Below are 21,923 nucleotides of genomic sequence, written 5' to 3'. Positions count from 1 at the left end.
ATTCACTCAAGAAGAAAAAATTATTTTAATTGGCTGCAAACTCAAAAAGCTTTGACACTTTGGCTACCCCAAAATACAAATCCATCAACAGAATATGAAGTTAAGATAACAAAGTTGTAATAATGCTACTTTACTCTACCATAGTTTAACTACATCTGGAATATTATTTTCATTTCTGAATAACATGATTTTAGATGGACAAGAACAAGTCAGAAAAAAGACCAGAAGATGATAATTGGGGGAAAAAGAACCCAGAATCATGTCTTTAAGAAATAGTTATAATACTTAAGAATGTTCAGCTTAGAGTATCAGAGACTAAGCAGAGAAGGATTCAGAAAAATTCATAGAAATATGTTTCCATGTGAATGAAGATGAAGCATGATATCCACCTCCTTACATAGAGGTGATATCCTCAGGGCATAGGGTAAAATATATTTTTGGTACTGGCCATTGAAAGGATTTCAGTCAGTAAATAAACATTTATTAAATGCTTGCTGTGTGTCAGGCACTGTGCTAAGGGATAGGGATACAAAATGATACTCCGTGCCCTCACAATATAATGGGGAAAGAAAATAAACAAGCAAATATGTACAAAGAAGCTATACACAGGATAAATAGGAAGTATTTAAGAGAGGTAAGGCAATACAATTAAAAGGAGTTGGAAAATCCTGAAGAAGGCAAGATTTTCAATAGTATTTTAAGGAATTTAGGGAAGACAGTAGGTAGATATGAAGGAGATCATTCCAGGCTTTGGGGACAATAAAAAAAAAAAGACCAAACATAAGATGGAGTGCCTTGTTCATGGTACAGTAAGAAGACTGGAGTCACTGGATCAAAGAGTAGCTTATTCAGAGAATAAGGTGTAAGATGACTAGAAAAGTAGGAAGGTGCTATGTTATGAAGAGCTTTGACTGCCAAACACAGGATTTTGTAATTGACCCCGAATCTATTGACTGGGGTGGTGGTGACAAGGTCAGACTTTAAGAAAATCACTTGGGATACTGAATGGAGGATGGAGTAGAGTGGGGAGAGACTTGAAGCACATAGACATAGAAGCAGGCTATTGCAGTAGGTGATTAGGTCCTGCACAAGAAAGGTGGTAGCATCAGAGAAGTTAAGGCAGTGTACTCAAGAGATTCTCCAAAGATGAAATCAACAAACCTTTGCAACAGATTGGATATGGGGGTTGGGAGAGGGAGTGAGACAGTGAGGAGTTGAGGATGACATCTACTTAGGATTTTGAGAAATTGGGAAGATGGTGTTGCCTTCTACAGTAACAGGGAAATTAGGAGGGGCGAAGAACTTAGGGGCAAAGACTATCACCTGCATTTTGAACATGTTAAGTTTAAGATGTATACCAGATATCCAGCTTGAGATATCTGAAAAGCAATTAGAGATTTGGGCTTAGAGGATAGCAAAAAGTTTGAGTCAGGCTAGGTAGATTTTGGAATTTCTTTTGTTTGACTATACATATATCCTAGGAGGGTTTTGTATTTCTTTCTTTTCCAACAGTGGGACACTCCAAATGGAAGAGAATAAGATAGATTTTCATTCATTAAACATATTTAATTTTTATAAAGGAAATATGCAAAGAGTTGCTATGTGGAGGAGGGAAGCAGTTATAGATTGAATGGGTAGAAACACAAAGCTCAATATAAAAAAAGATATTTTTGATCATTGTTCTACCAAATAAAGTTGGCTGGGCAAATTGGAATGAGCTACCTTGTGAGGTATTTGAAAATGATCAAGAAGAGTCATTCTTTAGTAGACATGTTTATATTAAATAAAAGAAAATATGATTCATCAGTCTGGATACTTTAAAAGATTAATAATGCCAAGAGTCACTTAGATGGAGGTTGGGGGTGGGGGAGAGTAGAATTGGATTAAATATCCTTGTAAAAGAAAAAAAAATCATTTCAATTGACTGTATGCTCAAAAACTTTTGATGCTTTACCTACTCCAAAATACAATACAATAAAATAAAGATAATAGTAAATAAAAATAATAAAGTTGTGTATTATTTGTAGCCTTCCTATTGGATGATTTCATAAAAAAATTTCTAGTAATTAAGTCTTAATAAAATCAGTTCCCTAAAGAAATGTTCATAAAGTCTTTTTGCACTACATTTATCCTTTATTTGAAAAAAAATGCCATTTAAAATAAGTTAGCTTAATAAAGTTATTTAACAAGGGTGTTTTGAAAATGATTTTTTTCTAGTAAAGACTTACTTTTTTGGAATTAGAGTTTTTAGGTTAGTTGAAGTCTAGATATATTCCAACAGTCTGCAAATAACCTAGGAATAAATCAGAAACAGCATGAAGCATCATTAGATTCCCACTAGCAGTTTATTAATTTATGTATAATTATCATCTGCACAAATTATTGTGAAGGAACTGAGAAACCATCAGTGTTCAAAACAACATTCCCCCCCCCCACATGATAAGAAAATTAGAATTCAACTATTTCTAGATAAGAAATCAGCGGCAGTTTGTTATTTGTAATTCATCTTTTTTTGTGAGAACTGACAATCTTCAACTTAGCACTGTTGTTTATGTTGTTGCAAACAACCTCACATTCTAAAATTACAACTGGACTTAATGGAATGGAAAATAGAAAAAACATGAGTGTCACCTTACCAATTCAAAGGAATAAGGGTAGGATAACTTTTAATGTTAAACTTTCCTTATTTGTTGCATTTATAAGAAAAAATTACTGATTATCCATAAGAATACAATTAAAACTAAGCCAGTGACCAAAAAAGAGAATGAGACTGTAGGTTACTCAACTACCCATGAATGCCTGATGTCAGCAGTAAATACAATCTTTAGAATCTATCCGAAAGAGAAGATTTCAGATCTTTCCATGTTTATGAGATAAATACACTTTTGTCAATTTATATTTCAGCATTTAGCAGAGTCTCTGTCATCCACTTCTCTATTATTTGTGGTAGAGATAAAACTCCTGTGCCTTCACACTAGTGCATTCACAGATCATATTTGGAGAACAAAGCAAATAACTGGATTACTAAACATTATTTAAAAAAAATTACATTTCTGGGTCTATATTTCCTTTTCCCCCAAGATAATGGATTTATTTTACAAGGATATTTAGTCCAACTCCCTCCCTCCCCTCTCCCCCATCTAAGCAACTTTTGGCATTATTAGTCTTTTAAAGTATCCAGGCTGAGGAATAATTTTTTTCCAATCAAGGAGTCACAGTATTGTTTTTAGAAATGAATTATTCTAACAGCTCTTTTTCTGGTGGAAAAGAGTTGGAAATGAAGGGGATGTCCATCAATTGGGAAATGACTGAATAAGTTGTGGCATATTGTTACAATGAAGGGAGGAAGAGAATTTGGAACTCAAAATTAAAAATAAAAAACAAATATTAAAAACAGCTTTTTACATGTAATTGGACAAAATAAAATATTATTTAAAAATAAAATGAATTATGCTGCACAATGACACTTTAAGAATCTATAATATAGAAGGAATACTATCAATGCTGGAAAACTCCATGTACATAACATAAATTATGCTATGGCTGCTTGGGTCATGCTGATTTGCTTGTGTTCTGATCCCATATGTCTCCAAGATGGAATGTGTCATAGAATGGATGATAATCACTACTCACAACTCTTTGTTCATAATGAAGTGATCTCTAATTTTTACAGAACTGTGACACTCTACTAGTAACATATCTGAAACTAGAAGGGAATTGAGATACTCGCTAGTCTAACCCTCTTGTTTTAGAGATAGAGTTTAGAGATGGAATACCTGAAGCACAGAGATATGAAGTGCCTTGTCAAAGGCAACACAGGTAGTAAGGAGCAGAACCAGAATTTCAGCCATGTTCCTGTGACTCGAAATGCAGCATTCCACATCATGCTGTAACTATTATTGCCACTAATTTTTAAATTTCATGGCTTGTCCTCCTCTTACCCCACAAAAGTACTATACAACATGCATGTATATATTATATACTTGACTATATGTTTATATATGGTTATTTATATGCTATACATGGAATTATCTTATTTTGGTCCTTAGATCTGTGATTTCAACTATATGGTCCCATATTCATAAAAAGCAATTGTCAGTGTTCTCTGACACATAGTTCATGTTTTCATGGAGACTAAATTTCTAACAATATCCTTCTCCAAAATTTAACTTGGCTGATCTGCAAAGAAAAGACACAATCTGTGACATACTCAATGCCTCTTCTGTTTCACAGAACCTTTAAGAATTCAAGGTCCATGGCATAACCCTGAAGAAATCAACATTATCTTTCTGCTATGATGATACATCATAACAGGGCTTAGAGAAGTGACATAATAGAGTGGAAAGGGCACTAATTAAGAAAAGGGACCTGAATTTAGCCCTCCATGACAGTTAAATAACTTAGCCTCTCTGATCTCAGTTTCCTCATCTATAAAATGGTTTATTAAGATTCCCTCAAAAGGTCTCTTACACGTCTAAATCCCCTCACTTCTCCTCCAGAGTCATCTGAATCCAGTGACCAGATATCCATCAGGATGACTGGAGATGACCCAGAATGAGGAAGCAATTCGGGTTAAGTGACTCGCCCAAGGTCACACAGCTAGTGAGTACCAAGGGCCTGAGGTAAGATTTGAACTCAGGTCCTCCTGACTCCTGCACTGGTGCTCTATCCACTGCACCACCTAGCTGCCATTGCTCTATATGACAATTTTATCAAACAGGAGAGAAACAGGGGTTATGTTATACTCTTCTGAGTCATTTTCTTGTTTAATCAATTGGTATGCCAGAACCTAGTTTCTCCATATACCCAGGGATCTTACCATCCCCAGCTATTAAATATTCTAAAAGGGAACACATCCCTACTTTTAAAACAATTAGGAATGAGGTTCAGATTTGAGCAAAGCTTTGAGACACAATAAAATTCTGAAACACACAATCATAAACAGAATTAGGGAGCTCCATATCTATACCAGCCTCAGAGTATAAAAGATAAAATTAATATTTTGTAATATATATTGTTCATGGATTCTAACCCTGCCTAGATTGAAAAAAAATAGAGACAGCTGGCTAGGAATATAAATAGGGAAAAGGACATGAATAAATATTATTCAATTGAAAAGGGTATGCAACAGTTCCTTAGTGGTTAAATTGGGTTTAAAATAAAACACATCATTTTATTCTGTCCTTGTGATTTAATTGGCTTAGAGTTCTCTCAATCAAAAAACTTCCTTTACCAATGAAGATCAGCAACCAACAGAAACCACAACCACTTTTACCTTATTATGTATTCTTTATGCAGTTGCTATGGTCAACCTTTAGGCAAATACATACTCTGTACTTAGCTAGTCTTGTTTGCTGATGACAGAGATCCAAACTCAAAGTCTTTCATACTTAGTAGAATTTAACAGTTTTGGAGTTTGTCCCTCTGAAAGCTTTCCCTTCCATTATGGGGCATCAGAGTAGGACTTCTATGGAAAATAAGAAACATCACTGAATAAATCAGAATAAATAATATGGAAAAAACATTTAGATATGAAGATCACTGTAGTTACTCTGGGGTTAATTCAAGACCAGTCTTTAGTAGTGGTGTGATGTGGTGTGATGTGATGTGATGTGGTGTGTGTGTCTGTGTGTGTGTTTAATAGGCAATGCCTAATTTAAAGATTAAAAAATATTGCAAGCAAACTAAAATTGGCACCTCCTCAACAAGCATGGCATTTTAGTGTCATGGTTCTGCCAACTGACCATAGGGTCCAATACAGTATTCTAAAAGTAGAAAACATTAACAAGATACTGATTTAACATTCTTGAACTACTGCTAAATGACCCAAATACAGGAACTATGAAGTCTGCCTCGTATGCATTCAGAAATTCTGATGGATGGAGCAGGAATAATTATCTTCTTCACAGTAGGGAATGGGCAGGGATCATGAATTTGTTTTGCTGATCCCATATGAGTATTTAGTAAGTTTTATGGAAAGGGTGACAATTTTAAAATATAGGAACATACTGGTGGCTTTTGTTATTTTGTTTTAAAGACAGGTATACTGAATAAGAAGAAATTTAATCAGGAATAAGACCTATGGGATACTACAAAGGAGAAAAATAGTTAATGGAACTAAAAATTTGAGGATGTGAGAAAAGCCCAAAGAGTCCCTAGAGATGGATGGTTTCTGATATTTCTCAAGGCAAATGACAAATAACCCCACTTGAGAAGGAACTATTAACAAGATCAAAGAAATATAAACCTGAGGGATTCAGGTGGAGAAGGAAATGTTTAGAGTGAAGAGAAAATATTGAACTAAACCATGAAATTGTATATTTCACAATCACCTTCCCACTCAACCCCACAATAAATATTTTGGTCTCTCTGAAAACTGAAAATAGCTATCTAGATGCTACATGCTTTGTAAAGAATGTCTTTTATGGACACTTTTTGCTCTTCCAAACTAGTGAGTATGAAGTGAGTAAATATTGGAGAGATCCAATTTAAATAACATATAAATCTGACCAAGCATAAAAATTAATCTCTAAATAAAATGTATATCAAAGCTAAAAAGCTACATTTTAAAAATGTTTCCACAAATTAAACAAATTTAGTAATAAACAGTGATCTGTTGAATGTCAACTGAATGGTCATAAGGACAAGGCAAACCATAATTATGATGATCTTAGAAAATACAAAAGAAAGTATCTATTTTGTAATTACAATGTATATTATCATAGATTAACATAATATTTTCTTATGGATCCTCAGTGATTACAATTTATTATTTTCCATGTTGTCATGAAAGTATCTTGAGAACTATTTTTGAGAAATAGTTGACTACACTATTTTTGGAGAAAAACTGAAATGATGTGACTACTTTACAAAAGACATCACTATTATACATCAAATCAATGTAATTATGAAAATGAGACGTAAAATAATCTTATTTATTTTTTCATAATTGGCTATGCATTAAGAATATATAATTCTTGTCTACAGTACACAAAACTCCATGCTTTTCTCAGGACTCCTATTTCCAATTTTGATGTTTTCTCTTGTGCCAAATGCTTAAAAATAAGTAAGATGAGGACAAAACCATATGACTTATCATGAGGGTCAGAAACTCAGATTATCTACAATGATCCATCCAACGTTTTTCCTTTCCCTAGAGCTCAAACAACAATATTTTCAAGGTACTAAGATAGAAAATAAAATCTAATAAAAATACATAGATCATGCTATGTGAACTTAAAATTAATTTTAATCTTTTTTCCTTAATTTTACCTAGAGATTTCTATAAATATTAATCAAGCTGAGAGGAATTACTATATACTGCTGCATTACAAAATTTCATTTATAATCTACTTTCTGTCTTGATTAATCTGACAATCTGATTTCAAAGAGCAAAATTATAAGCCCTATTTTGAAAATACAACTTGTTCTCTCTGGGGAGATTTCCATTTTCAAAAATAGCACTGAACTATTAAGTGAAAAATCCTAACCTGGTTTCTGAGAAAGTAAATTAAATACTATGGCCTCAATTTCCTCATTTGGAGTAAGAATTAAATCTCTTTGATCTATAAGGAACTTTTTTTCACTTCTGATAATCTATGAGGTGTCTTTCAATATTGGTAATTTCTGAAGAGAAAGACATAGGACCAAAATCTAGAAACATCAACATGAATGTGCATTGGTGGAAAAACAGAACTCAGTGGGCATACTACTATTAAGCATACACTATTTAACCTCATATTTTATTCATTTCTCATTTTGAAATTGCAGTCTCTAACACTCTTGACTACTCTACAATTCAATGATGCTAAATATAGGAAAAAAGTATATTTTTTTTTTGGAGATTAGTTGGTCTGATTAAGGTGGTTTGGGATTAATATATGAGAAGGAAGTATGCTGAGAAATTTGCTGAACTAGGTAACATGTTAACATATTTATTAGATAACTACTATGCAACAGGCACTTTACTAAGTGTTATGAACACACATAAAAAAGGCAAAAAAGAATTTCCTGCCCTCAAGAAGTTCACATTATAATGGAGGATACAACAGAAATACAACTATGTAAAAACATGATAGATATAAAATAAATTAGAAGGCACTAGCACTTAGGACAACAAGGAAAGCCTTCTTGAAGAAGGTATGACTTTAGTTGAGAGTGGAAGTAAGATGATAAGGAGGAGGTACAGCCTGAGAGGGAGAGAATTCCAGGCACAGGACACAGACAGAGAAAATTCAAAGAGTGAGGAGATGGAGTGATTTGCATGAGAAATAACAAGGTGGTCAGTGTCACTGTTATTATAGTATATGGAGAAGAGTAAGGTGTAAGAAGAATAAATAAGTAGGGAAAGAACAGATTATAAAGGAATTTAAAAGGCAGAGTACTGTACATTTGGACTACAGTATGTGTGTACATACTGTACATGAAGTAAGAGGGAATTCTTGAATTAGATGTAAAAGAGAATAAGATATGACATAACAAAAAAGAAGGTAATAAAGACCTCTTTATTATATTTCTGAAATGTTTCTTACTTGTTAATAATGTTAATAATAATGAGGCTTTTTGTTTTCCATGGATAATGTCTCTTGGAAAAGGTACGTCCTTGCCCTGCCCTACGTGTTCATAGAATCAGGGATTTGACAGTTGGGAGGAATATGAGCTAGATGAGTCCAACCCATACATGAAAGATTTCCCCTTTATAAAATGTCTCCCAAGCAGTCATCTTTCTGAACATATCCATGGCCTAACACCTCTAGGTGGCATCCTACTCCACTTTTAGACAATTCTCATTTTGAGGAAGTTTATCCAGACTTCTAGCCAATTAAAATTTTCCGTTGAAGTTAACTCCACATTAAAGATAACAGGTTGATTCATACTCCTAAAGTACACCTTTGGAGTTGACCTTTAAAAGGAGGGATAAAAACACAAGACACAGACATGTAGAGAAAGCTAGAATTGATAAAATCAAAGAGAAGTCTTTCAGATTTGAACAAACGTACACACGCACACACACACACACACACACACACACAGACACACACACACACACACACTCCAATTTCCTTGAAGAGAAACCAGAATGGTCTCCATAGGCCCTCCAGAAAACTTGTCTTCCAGGAGATGGGAACCACATGGCCACAGAGTTAATAGTGAAACATCAAGCATTCCTGAGTGAAGGAAGAAGATGCAGAGATGCAGGATTGGGTTGGCAGCAGTAGAACTACAGTGTCACAGCAAACAGAGAGTTTCCTATCAAACAGAGGAATTCTAGGACCAAGTATTTTAGGAAGTGTTCCTGGAAAATACCAAGTTCTTGGATCAAGCTTTTAAAAAGAAGGGGAGGAGATCCTGGATAAAGCTGAGTTCTCAGAAAGAAGTGTACCTAAATCTATCAGAGGAGTGCTGAGACCAGGTGGGAATAATGGCTCTTTCCCCTTTTTTTATTAGAGACCTACATATGAGCCCCAAACTGATGTTCTTATAGTCATAGATGGGAGAATAAGACAAAGAGAATTATGTGAATCTGGTCCACACAAAACCAGAGCCTTTGGGCCTGGGAGATGGGTTACAGGGAAAATGGTGGCAGTGGCAACAACAACAAAACTAAGGAATGGTTAGGAGGCATTGACTAGGGGAATGATAATGCAATAATCATGTGCATAATTGTTTCTATGACAAGACTGGAATTACATTTTATCTAGCCTCAGACATTTACTAGCTGTGTACTTCTAGGCGAGTCATATATCCTACATCTGCTCTGAGTTCCTCATCTGCAAAGGAGAAGCTCCTTCCAGGGTTGTAGCAAGGCTAAAATGAGATATTTGTTAAGGGCTTCACAAACCTTAAAGTAGTACACAAATGATAAGCTATTATTAATGAGTAAAAGTAAATATGATGTCTTATGGATAATTGATATTTAGAGAGATATGATATTACTGAAATATGGCAATGGAAAGATAACATTTTTGAAAGGAACTGATTGAATAAAATAAGAAGTGGCCTAGTTTTGAATACACAGCCTACTTTGGAGGTAACTTTGGAGTCAGGAAGAACTGCATTCATGTTCCATCTCTGACACATATCATCTAAGGAACACTGTGCAAGGCACTTACTTCCTCAGGGAAACATATAGGATCATAAAAACAAGTTTGCAATTTTCTAAACTAAGTCTATATGCCTTGTCCAATTCTGGTTTTAGTTTTCTATTTGCAGTGTTTGTCCAAGATGTATGTGTTCATGAACTAGCTCTATGAGTTATCTTTGGAACTCCATATCATAAATTAGACAAGAGACATCCTTCCTCTACTAGGTTTTTCCTGAGAGGATAGTTGAGTTGTACTTGTCCGAATGACTAAGAATCTTTGAAGAGTTATCATGTAGAAGATTAATTTGACTTGTTCTGTTTGGCCATAGAAAACAAAACCAGAATCAACAGGCAGAAGTTTAAAAAGGTAAATTTAGACTTGGTATCAAGAAAATATTACTAACAGTTATAACTGTCCCATTGTGGTATGCACTGTCTTGAGTGGAGTGATTCTCCCTCATTGAATATGTTCAAGAAGAGGTTAAATGAATACTTCATGAATACATTATAAAGGGTAATATTTTGGGATATAACTTGGACTAGATGGCCACAAAGATCTATTTCAACGCTATTTTTTTGTTCTTCTTTTAAGCAGATGATAACTAAAATCCAGTATGAGTCCATAAAGGTAGAATATGCCATGCTAAACTTATCCTTTTTTTAAACATAGCTACTAATCTAGAAGAAAGCAGTATATGGGAACTTTACTATGATGACTGATAATCTTGTGGGCAGGATAAAGAAAATAAGGTTATGTGTTAGTATAGTCATGTGGACTATAAATGGGTTATAAATGACCTATAAATGACTGAACTAATTAATTGATTTCAACTGGAATGGACATTTCCAGCAGAATGTCAGGGGAATTTGGACTTGGATTTTGGTCTTTGAAGTTTGTGGCATTTGGCTTTCTTTACAGTAGCTTGGGTGAAGACAATACAGTATGATTTTCAGATTTCTGGATAACATGGATATGAAGGGGGTATTTAACACACTGGATATGAGATTCAAAAATTCAAAAATATCAGCAGACTGGAAATAAAATATAAAAATTAACAGTATGAAATTCTGATATAGCAAGGGACTTATATCAATGATGGGAGCACTCTCTCCAATGATGTGCAATAGAGACTATTCATGGCTTCCCTATTTGACCCTTGTTCATATCTCTTCTGTAAATCCTCCACAGAGATTCCAATAAACATATATGGGACATTTCTCTAGATCTCTTAGCATCGTGTGGATACCAGCGAAACAAAAGGGTCATATGTCAGTTATTCTTTGAACTTGATACATAACTAGCCCACCTCATTGAATGGTTCATACATTTCTTTTGCATTGCTTTTTCCAGTGCATTTAGTCATTGGTAATATGCTGTCACCTACTTATACCCACCATTCATCTCTCTATTGACCTTTGTATGACTTAAAACTTGTTCTTTACTAGCATAGTATTCCATGCTACACAGACATAAAGTATCATTGGAAGAATTCTGGTGTTATAAAGATAGACCTTCCTTTTAGAAAAAGGTCTTGAGGCATTAGAAGCAATGTACAATTCTGCAAATACCATCCACACCATTCTGCTGCTATTCAAATGGGAAGAAGTAAGGAATGGATAAAGTCTTACACTTGAGCTCAAAAAAATCAACTACACAGGCAAATGAGAGAAGTTAGGGAGAATATGGCTAAAAAGCAATTCAAAAGAAAAAGTCAATGGAGTTCTAGGAATCTCAAAGCTCAACATGAGTCAGGAGAAGCACATGATAGTCAAGAGATCATAGGCTACACTAATGTCCCCCCAAAAAGGCCATTAACTCTAAGTCGACATCATATTTTGTTGGCAATAAATAGTGTATATCAATGAAATAACCTATCAAGAAACCTAAGAGTCTCCCACATTAACAAGTGCCACTAAAGGAGTAAGTAGAAGATGCAGCAATTAGATGTTAACATAACATGGAATTTGATTGAGAAGTGAACCCATCATTTAAACCCCACTTTTTATTCCTTTTATAATCTACATCGTATTCTCTTCCTCTCTTACTTTTCTAAACATGATGACTGATGCACAGACTACATAAAACCAACTAGTTAAAAGATATTTTTTCCCTTCAGGATTACAGTGGAAATATAAAAGTATTCTTATATTCATACACTACGCAATGCAGCCTTCCCCCACATTACCCTAAGAATAGGGAATGAGCGGGGGATGGGAAGAGGAGATCACACAGACAGATACCCTTCTATCCAGACTGTGCTGGAATCAGTTCAAACTGGATTACAGGAGCCTATTGTGAAATTTTCAGTGTGAGCATTTACACCTCAGAAATCGGCAAACTCTACAAATCAGGACTTGATTTACTGTATTCTTGATTGTCCAGACCATAGAAAGTACCAATGATGCACATTAAATATAAAAGTGTATGATACTTTCCAGAGATTCAGTTGTTAAACATTTACCTGCACACCATGCTATCAACCTACACATCGATGCTTTCTTCCCAAAATTGATGCCAAAACCTCTTTAATAAGGAGGTGTTGCATTCATGCTACCTTGTAAACACAAGTAGCTAGACCACTAGAAGGTAAACTCTTTGTGAAGAGACAGGAAGTGATTTTTTTTTTATTTGTGCCTCCATGATATAGCACAGGAAGGCACTTAAAAAAATTCATTTGTATTGAACTTAATTAGATTGAATTATCTAATCTGATAGTTTCAACTAATTCCATCCTAAATTGTATTTAGAGAGCTTATCCTTATGAGCATTCCATTTGAAATTTACTAATCTATTCACAGTAGATATTCCTTAAGAATGTTATATTTTTTATAATAAGAGTTATGTAACTAGATAAATTACCCAGAAATTTATAGGAAATACTTTCTAGGACTTGCTTCACATTGAGACATACAGTATAAATAATGGCACAATATAATAACACTACAACATCACCAAATTAGCCCTCCATTATTTGTCATCAATGTTCAATATCAAAGAGAATTCTCATCTACCTTCATAATTGAGCAACACTTCAACAATGCACTGACCTACTTTTTTACTTCATACTTGGTGAGATATTTAACTTTCTTACCAATATTAGATCCACAAATGACAATTTTGGTACCCAGGGAAAGCTTCATAAAATAGGTCTTCAGCAAGAAGTATGAAAAGTCACTGTCAATCAATGTTGGATTTAGTTGAAGGGAAGACATTCCAAGACATAAGGCCTTATAAATAAAAAAGCACCCAGAATACTGTCCCATGCATCATGGGAGAAAGAGAAGTAACAGTCCCAAGGACACTGACTTCTAAGATTAGAAATAGGAAGAAAATACTAGGATATTGATACCACCTGTAACGGAGGAAGTAGGACTGAGCAAGACCCAGAAAGGAATTCACCTGGAATAGCCCTGCCTCAGGTGGAGGGAAGGACTAGCTTCTGTTCTAACTAATTACATTTGCTAAATAGGTATTCTACATTGCTGAAATTGTGAAATATGTAGTTAGAACCTCATAGATTTCAGTACCTGGAATAAAGCAGTCACCCTGTCATAGGCAGAATTCTCCTAATATGATTTCTTTTTCCTTGCCTCATAGTTTATAGGGGGGAAAAATGAAGTGATTCACCATGACCTCCCTCATCTCCTATCACTCAGGTGACTTTTGCTACTCACATCCCTTACCTCTGCTTCACATGAGGAAGTAATCTTACTCCTTACCAAGACTAACCACTCTGCTTATTCAAGAGATCCCATTTCATCCATCTCCTCCAATACACTGACTCCTCTGCTATCTGCTCTCTTACTTATTTTCAGTCTCTCCTTGTCTACTGGATCTTTCCCTACAAACATGTCCATGTCTCACCTAACCTAAAAATCCCTCACCTGACCCCTGAATCCCTACTAACTACTAACCTAGATTTCTTTTTTCTTTGTAGCTAATGTTCTTGAAAAAGCTTTCTACTTTTGGATGTACCTCCACTTTCTCTCCTCTCATGCTCTTTTTAACTCCTCACAATCTGGTTTTTGATGTATCATACTACTTCTCTCCAAACTGTAGATCACCCTTGCTAGATATTCTCTTCTCTCTCTGCTTTTGGGACATCAACCTTTCCTGGTTTTCCTCCTACCTATTTGTCTAATCACTCCTCTGTCTCCTTTGCTGGATCTGTCAAAAGATTATGCCCTCTAATCATGTGTCTCTCAATATCCTTTCTTGGGCCCTCTTCTCTTCTTCCTCTATACTATTGTACTTTGTGATTTAAGCAGCCCCAATGACTTTGTCATCTCTTTGCTGATGATTCTGAAATCTACCTTTTCTTCCCCAATTACTCTGCTGTCTCCAGTCTCATGTATCCAACTGCCTTTCAGATATCTCGGATTAGATGCCCAATATACATCTTAAAGTCAATATGTTTAAAACAGAACTCATTATCTTTCTCCCTAAATCCTTCCCCTTCCTACCTTACATATTACTGTAGAGGGCAAGATCATCCTCCCAGTCCCTTAGGCTCACAACCTAAGAGTCATTTTGGAGGGCAAGATCATCCACCCAGTCCCTTAGGCTCACAACCTAAGAGTCATCTTGGATTTTCCATTATCTGTCACCATCCATATCCAATATATTGCCAAGGCCTGTGTATTTTACCTTTGCAAAATTTCTCAGATATGCTCACTTCTCTTCTCTGATACTGATACCACTTTAGTGGAGGCCCTCATCATTTCATGCCTTGATTATTGCTATGACTTACTGGTGAGTCTGGCTGTCTCAAGTCTTTCCCCACTCTAGTCCATCCTCCATCCAGGCACTAAAGAGATTTTCCTTAAATACAGGTCCAAAACAGAGAGAGAGAGAGAGAGAGAGAGAGAGAGAGAGAGAGAGAGAGAGAGAGAGAGAGAGAGAGAGAGAGAGAGAGAGAGACAGAGAGACAGAGAGACAGAGAGAGAAAGAGAGAGAGACAGAGAGATAGAAGACAGAGAGACAGAGAGACAGAGAGACAGACAGAGACAGAGACAGAGAGAGACAGAAAGACAGAGACAGAAACAGATAGAGACAGAGAAGAGAGACTCCAATAGCTTCATATTATCTCCAGCAACAAATATAAAAAGCTGTTTGACATACCAAACCTTTCATAACCCAGTCCCCTTCTACTATTCCAGCCTTCTTATTCCTTGCTCTTTAACATGCACTCTTTGATCCAGTGACACTGGTCTCCTGGTTGTTCCATCTCTTGGTTTGAAGCATTCTTTCTGGCTACACCTCTGGAATTCTCTCCCTCTCCCTCTCTGACTACTGACCTCCCTTGCTTCCTCTAAGTCCCAACCAAAATCCCACCTTCTACAGGAAGCCTTTCCCAAACCTCTTAAAGTCTTCCCTCTGTTAATAACTGCCTATTTATCCTACATATAACATGTTTTGTATAAATTTGTTTGCATGACATCTCCCCAATTAGATTGTAAGCTCCTTAAGGGTAAGGACTGTCTTTTGTCTCTTTGTATCCCTTACCATAGTACCTGGTACATAATAGGTGCTTAATAAAGGCTTATTGATTGATTGAAATGTTCCAAATAATTACAACTAAAAATCAACTTGGATGTACACAAACCTTAACATGCTATATAAATGCTATAGTAATAATAACAATAATAACTGATCCATAATATAAAATATTACAGTATTATTATTACATATTATATATATATGCAAGGATCATAGATTTAGAGTTAACTATAACCCAGGCAAGTAGATCAATTTCTCTGTAATATTTTTCTAGAGTAGCCTAGAAGAGCGAATAGAACTCTAGTGCTGAAATTTCTAAGACCTGGTTTCTAATTCTACCTCAGATACTTAGCTATTGTGACCCAGAACAAGTCACTTAACTTATATGTGCATCAGTTTCCTCATCTGCAAAATGAGGAATTTGAAATTGATGGCTCTATAACCCCTTCCAGGCTCAAAACCTATGATCTTATGATTTTTAAAATATATCACAGGATTATTCTGAAGCGCGAATGTAAAAAAATAAATATAAAATGATATGCAAATTTTCTATCAGTCATTATTAAGGTAGAAATCTTTAATTAAATACATAATTCTTAGGGTTGAGCAAATGTACAACATATGAATTTGTTAATTAATTTCCCTAATAGGGACATAAGTCAAGTTTACATATTTAGCCATGATACATATTTACAAACATGACCTAACACATTGATAATCCAGGTTATAAAAAAAGTCTTTAAACAGAAATTCATTTTGAGTCTATTCAACAGATATCTACTCTTATTGTATTTCTTTATTTTTTTAGGCAAACTGGGTTAAGTTACTGATTCAGGGTCACGCAGCTAAGTAAGTGTCTGATGTTCAATTTGCATTCATGTTCTACTGGACTCCAGGGCTGGTTTGCCCTATCCACTATGCCACCTAGCTGTCTCAACAGATTTCTACTCTTTAAATACATGCCATGATTCTTAATATTTTAGGTGCAGCTAATTTAGAGACAGGGGCAAAGAAAATAATGCAGACCTAAAAGCCCAAGTTATTCATTTCTAAACATGAGCTTCAAACTACTCTTCCCATTAAACTATATCTTAATTTGAAGATGACTACATTTCCCAGACATTACAGACAAACCCCTTAAAAAGATGTGTTTATTAAAAGCTATGGACAGGTGTGTATTATGTATTACAACACTGATTCAATATATTGTATCTTATAATGCAACTGAGTTAGAGAAATAAATTTTGCAAACTGCCTATTTTGTAAAGCACAATGGACAACGAGCAGTGACATGAGCCCTTATTATCCCCTGTGTTCAGTGGATGTAATTCTATTCATGTCTTACTCTCATTAATCATTTCTCCCTTACTATTCTCATTATTCAGAAACATCCAGCATCTTTTCATTCTTCAACAGAAGAGGAATAATAACAATAATAATAATAATAGATAGTATCAGCTTTTTCCTATTGTACTTTAATATGTTAATTACTTTTCCTAAAGTTTTACCATTTTTTGATATAATCTTTCTCTCCAATGATTATGTTTTCTCCTACCACTCCCAATTCTAAAAATCAAGTTTAAATCATGGTAACATTTTTATACTCTATTACTTTGTCACAACTTCCCTATACAAAGCACTTGAAAAGGCTAGAAAAAATATGAAACATGAATATGATATGTTAAAATATGCTTATTTTCATTCTACTTCACTCCCATTGTTTAAAAGACACTTCCACCTCCACTGTCCCTTCTTTGATTTTTAGTACAATCAATTGTTGTGAGGAATAAACAGTAATTCACTTCTTAAAGTAATTTCTAAAACACAGACTATGGTTTGCTTTTATGTATCCAAAGTATTAATGGCAAATTTCTATCTATTGTTAGTAGGCAAGTATCATAGCCAAGTATCACAGCCCTAGAAAAGCAAAACTGCAGATCCCAGAGTCTTAAAAACATCATGCAACAGGAGGTATTACATGTCCATGGGCTCACAGAGGGAGATTCTCATATGCATGAAATATTACACCTCTTTTTATTATTTTGATAGCATAGAGGAACCTGGTAAGATACTTGGGATGAGTGATCAAGTTAACAGATAATGTATATATCCAAAAAATATATTTAATCTGACATAAGATTTTTCAAAGTACATTCCACAGTCAAGAGTTGCACCGAAGTGTATACTAAATGCCGTGTTTACTTTCAGTTTAGAATGCTATGGGTGTCACCTCATCAGGTTCTTTATCATCATATCTTGTGTTCCATACTGTCAATACTGAATTGACTACAAAAGGTCACTAGATAGTAATCAAGATTAACAGATAAGATTCCATTCCAGATAAAATAAATTAGAAAGTAGTGGCTGCCATTATCCAATGTCCCTTTTTTGTCCTCAATTTTCATTCATCAAGAAATATCCTAGCTATAAAGTAGATGAAAAATTATCAATGCAACCAAAAAAATTGGTACAGAACATGCCTACACTCTGAACTTGCAATATTTTTCTTATAATGAGAAGATGCAGAAACCTTAAAGTGTTGTGCATATCACAAATTAAGTTTTTATGGAGCATCTACTTTCTTTGTAACACTATGATAAGGACTGAATACCTGAGCTGGTAATCTCCCTCCCGCCCATGTCTCAGGATGCAGAAAACATCACACATATCAACAAACAACATTAAGCAATGGAAAAACCTTACAGTCTCCCACAGGTATAATCAAAGAAACTCAGGCCACCAGCAGAGAAGCTTCAAAAGTATCCGCTATACATTCAAGAAAGAGAGAGGTCTCCAGAGTTAGTGTCTTTGCCAAGCAAGGAAAGAAATGTTTAAGGAATGGAATGAAGGCTAATAGAGGGAAGGCCCCCATGAAGTTAGAACAGGGTGAAATTCTTGCCTTTGTAAAATTGTACCGAATAAAACGTAAAAGTTGCCTATATGTAACACCTGTCATTTGGACAGAACTTATCCAAGTTTATCTACCTCTAAGTGCATCTGAACAGGTTTTATATTAAGTATGACAAAAGCTTATGTATTATGAAGATATTAAAAAGGTGATAGTTGAAAGGAATAGGACACTCAAGAAAGATGGAATCAACACAATGAGAAGACAAGGTAAAAGAGAATACAAAAATAATCACTGAAATCTGATTTTTATGTTGTCCAATATCCCCAAATGAGTAGGTTGCTGTGATGCTAGAGGGCATACAAACACAGACCCATATATACATAAACACAAGAAGCTTGGCAAGGACAGTATTCACATAAAATGATTTTGACAATCTAGGGGACACACATGAAAACTGAATTTATGGAGAGATGAAGTGGTCCCAGTCTTTTACCACCTATCCAATTCCTGTGAGGTAGAATCTTAAAGCAAGTCTCAATGAGTCCTCAAAAAGAAGCCACTTATCTAAAGGATTCCGAGAATGGCAGATTAGCACTGGGAACACTTCATCCAGCCCCAGGGCTGGTAAACCCATCGCACATTTTCCTTCTAACGCAGCTTACATGGTTAACGCTACCTAGTTAGGGGTCAGTGTTTCATTGAACCCCTGATGCTTCTGTATATTTTTCCTTCTCTATCCTTGCTCCCATTTGGGCTGTCACTAAAGCCTGGAGAAGTGGAAATGTAGGGGAAGGGGGCATGGGGAGCTATCAGCAGATTTGACTTTCCAAACGGGAAAGCCTCAGTCCATGCCTCTTTCGCAGAAAAGCAGTACATTTAGGCTGGGTCAAGGGTAGAAACACATCCTCTACCCTTGACACCCAACACATTAGCAACTGAGAAAAATAAAATAAATCCACTCAAAATCTTACCTTACCCTAAAATAATAATAATAATAAATCTCTGCACCTGCTTAGCATCAAGGCTCCGGAACCTACACCTTCATTTACCCTCTTCCCCTCCTCAGTGGTAACAGAGACCAACGGGGGTGTGTGTGTGTGTGTGTGTGTGTGTGTGTGTGTGTGTGTGTGTGTGTGTGTGTGTGTGTGTGTGTGTGTGTGTGTGTGTGTGTGTGTGTGTGTGTGTGTGTGTGTGTGTGTGTGTGTGTGTGTGTGTGTGTGTGTGTGTGTGTGTGTGTGTGTGTGTGTGTGTGTGTAAATAAAAAACAACATGGTTTTGTCCCTTGTCCTTTTACTACACTCTCTCCTTCCTTCCACCCCTACTCCCACCACACATACACGAGCACACCCATGCACACAAGCATACAGAGTTCGTGGGCTCTGGCGGAGAAGAAACCAGGGCTTACCCCAAGCCTCTTTTCTGGCATGACAGAGTAACTCAACACTGGGGGACCAAATACACTGGAGAAAGTTGCTAAGGCTGATAGTAGAGATCCAAGAGCAGAGGCGCAAAAAAATAAATAAATAAAAATAGTAGGATTCCCGACTTCCCTTCAGGAAGACTGAATGGTTTTATACCTCCCTTGGGGGTCGCAGCACTGCCATCCTTTCCTTCACCCCTATCCTCCCCAAGTTCATTTAAAGGAGCAAAGGCGGCGAGCGGCTGCAGAAAGTTCAGCGCATCCTGGGTTCTCCCGTTCTCCCCGCTGCACCTACACCTGCCGTCACTGCCGGCACTGGGTAAAGAGCGTTCCCGGCCAGAGCCCTATCACTAGTTCCACCTTCCACTTCTCTTTGACAGTCCACGCCTCCCCCTGACTCCCAATACAGCTCGGATGCTCCCCTTTCTCGTTCCCTCGCTTTACTTGCAGCGGGACTCTACCTCATGCCCACCCCGCTGAGCTTGGGCCAAAGGGGGCTTGCTGAAACCTTCTTGCACCCACTGGTCCGTCACCACCATCCTTATTCTCCGCGTGCCCTCCTTTCCCAAGGGAATGAAAAAAAAAAAAAAAAAGCAAAACAACCAAGCACAAGACCTGCTCGCCTTTGCCAATGATTCTGTGAAGGGGGAGTGAAGTGAATAAATGCCATAGGAATATATAATAAATAAACCACAGTGCAGTGGAGGTGCCTGGGGAGCAAACCTCGGGGAGCTCACCTGGAAATATCCGGCTGCCCTCCCTTTGCTCCGCGGATCACTCCCCCAGTTCCCCCTAAAGCCTCTTCACACTTCCCCGGGGGAAGAGCGAGTCAGCTCCGGCCTCTGCCCACCCCAGAGAGGCTTCTTCATATCGCAGCCCCGGGATGACAGTGGCTCGGAGAGTGGCTGAAGAGCGGGGAATGAGCCAGAGGATGGGAAAAGAAAAGGGAACGCTGTCACCTATGGATAAGCAGCAGCAGCAGTACCGCCGCCGCCGCTGCCGCTGCTTGGTCACTTCGCCCCCGCCCCCCTCCCTCATCCCTCCCACTCTACCCCTCTCTCTTCTCCTCCTCCTCCCTCTACCCCTCCTCTTCCTATAGCAGAAGCCTGGAGGCTTCTCGCTGGGCTGGTATCATTTACGTAACCAGTCCCCCCCTCCATCCCTCATCCTCCCCACCCCCTTCTCCCCAACCCCGGGCTTGGGCTCTGCGCGCCGAACAAGCTCCAGCTGTACTAGTAGCAGCCACGGCAGCTCGAGAAATGTACACAAGTCCCGCGATACTTGGCCATTGCCTGGCCCCGGATTCCAGCCTTGGGGTCGGTCCCTTCTTTCCAGAAACCGAGCACTTGGAACCCTGGCTACCGGGAAGGGTCCTGAATCAGGAGAGAGATAAGAATCCGCAAGCTGGCGGGTACCAGGTCCATCACACCAAAGAGTGGAATGCCCTCTGGGGAGGGGGGGGAAGGTTACAGGGATGCGGTTGGGTCCCAAGCAAGATCTTGCCCCCTTTCCTCCCATGCATGCACTCTGCCATCCAAAACGATTGCTTAACTGGAGAGTTTAGGTTTATTCGGGAAGGGAACAAATGGAATGATTTCCCAACACAGCGCTGTCCAAACGTTGTGATCGGCTCTGAGTAATCCAACTGGCTACAGATTCTCCCTGTCGGATTATGCTGGAAAACCGAGGAGCACGGGTGCCCTTAATTTGCTCCGGAGGGGTGTGGCAAAAGCAAACCTTTAATTAATGGCGGGAGGAAATCAGATCTCTAGGTCTACCTCCCAGGCAATTTTGTGTTTTCTCAGGATCCTTTTCTTAGAACCATCAAGACAAGGTACCGTATTATGTCTTTAAAACAGATCCACATAAATTAGCGCTCAGACATGCAGCCTTTAATTCTTGAACAAAAGGTTAAGCTTTTGAAGCAGCTTAATGGAAAGCATATGGGTCTGGACTGGATCTTTGGGGTCTAATGTCAGCTCTGTGAGGTACTCTGTGTAGGTCACTTAACGTTTCTTTGCTTTTCTCCTCATCTGTCAAGTAGGGACAAGAATGAATTCCGGAACAT

General features: G+C 37.2%; 1 protein-coding gene across 2 annotated transcripts in view; it reads right to left on the bottom strand.

Annotated features, from left to right (window-relative positions):
• Positions 1–20,866, bottom strand: part of GALNT13 (polypeptide N-acetylgalactosaminyltransferase 13) — an 800,956-nt gene extending 780,090 nt beyond the window's left edge. For both annotated transcript variants that reach the window (XM_072612002.1, XM_072612001.1), the window contains exon 1: positions 20,593–20,866. The gene's annotated coding sequence lies outside the window, so the exon portion shown is untranslated. The remainder of the gene's footprint in view (positions 1–20,592) is intronic.
• Positions 20,867–21,923: the final 1,057 nt, after the last annotated feature.

Source organism: Notamacropus eugenii, chromosome 5, assembly GCF_028372415.1.
Source record: "Notamacropus eugenii isolate mMacEug1 chromosome 5, mMacEug1.pri_v2, whole genome shotgun sequence".
Taxonomy (NCBI): domain Eukaryota; kingdom Metazoa; phylum Chordata; class Mammalia; order Diprotodontia; family Macropodidae; genus Notamacropus; species Notamacropus eugenii.
Note: the sequence above shows the minus strand (reverse complement) of the source record. Positions and strands in the feature narration are given on the sequence as shown.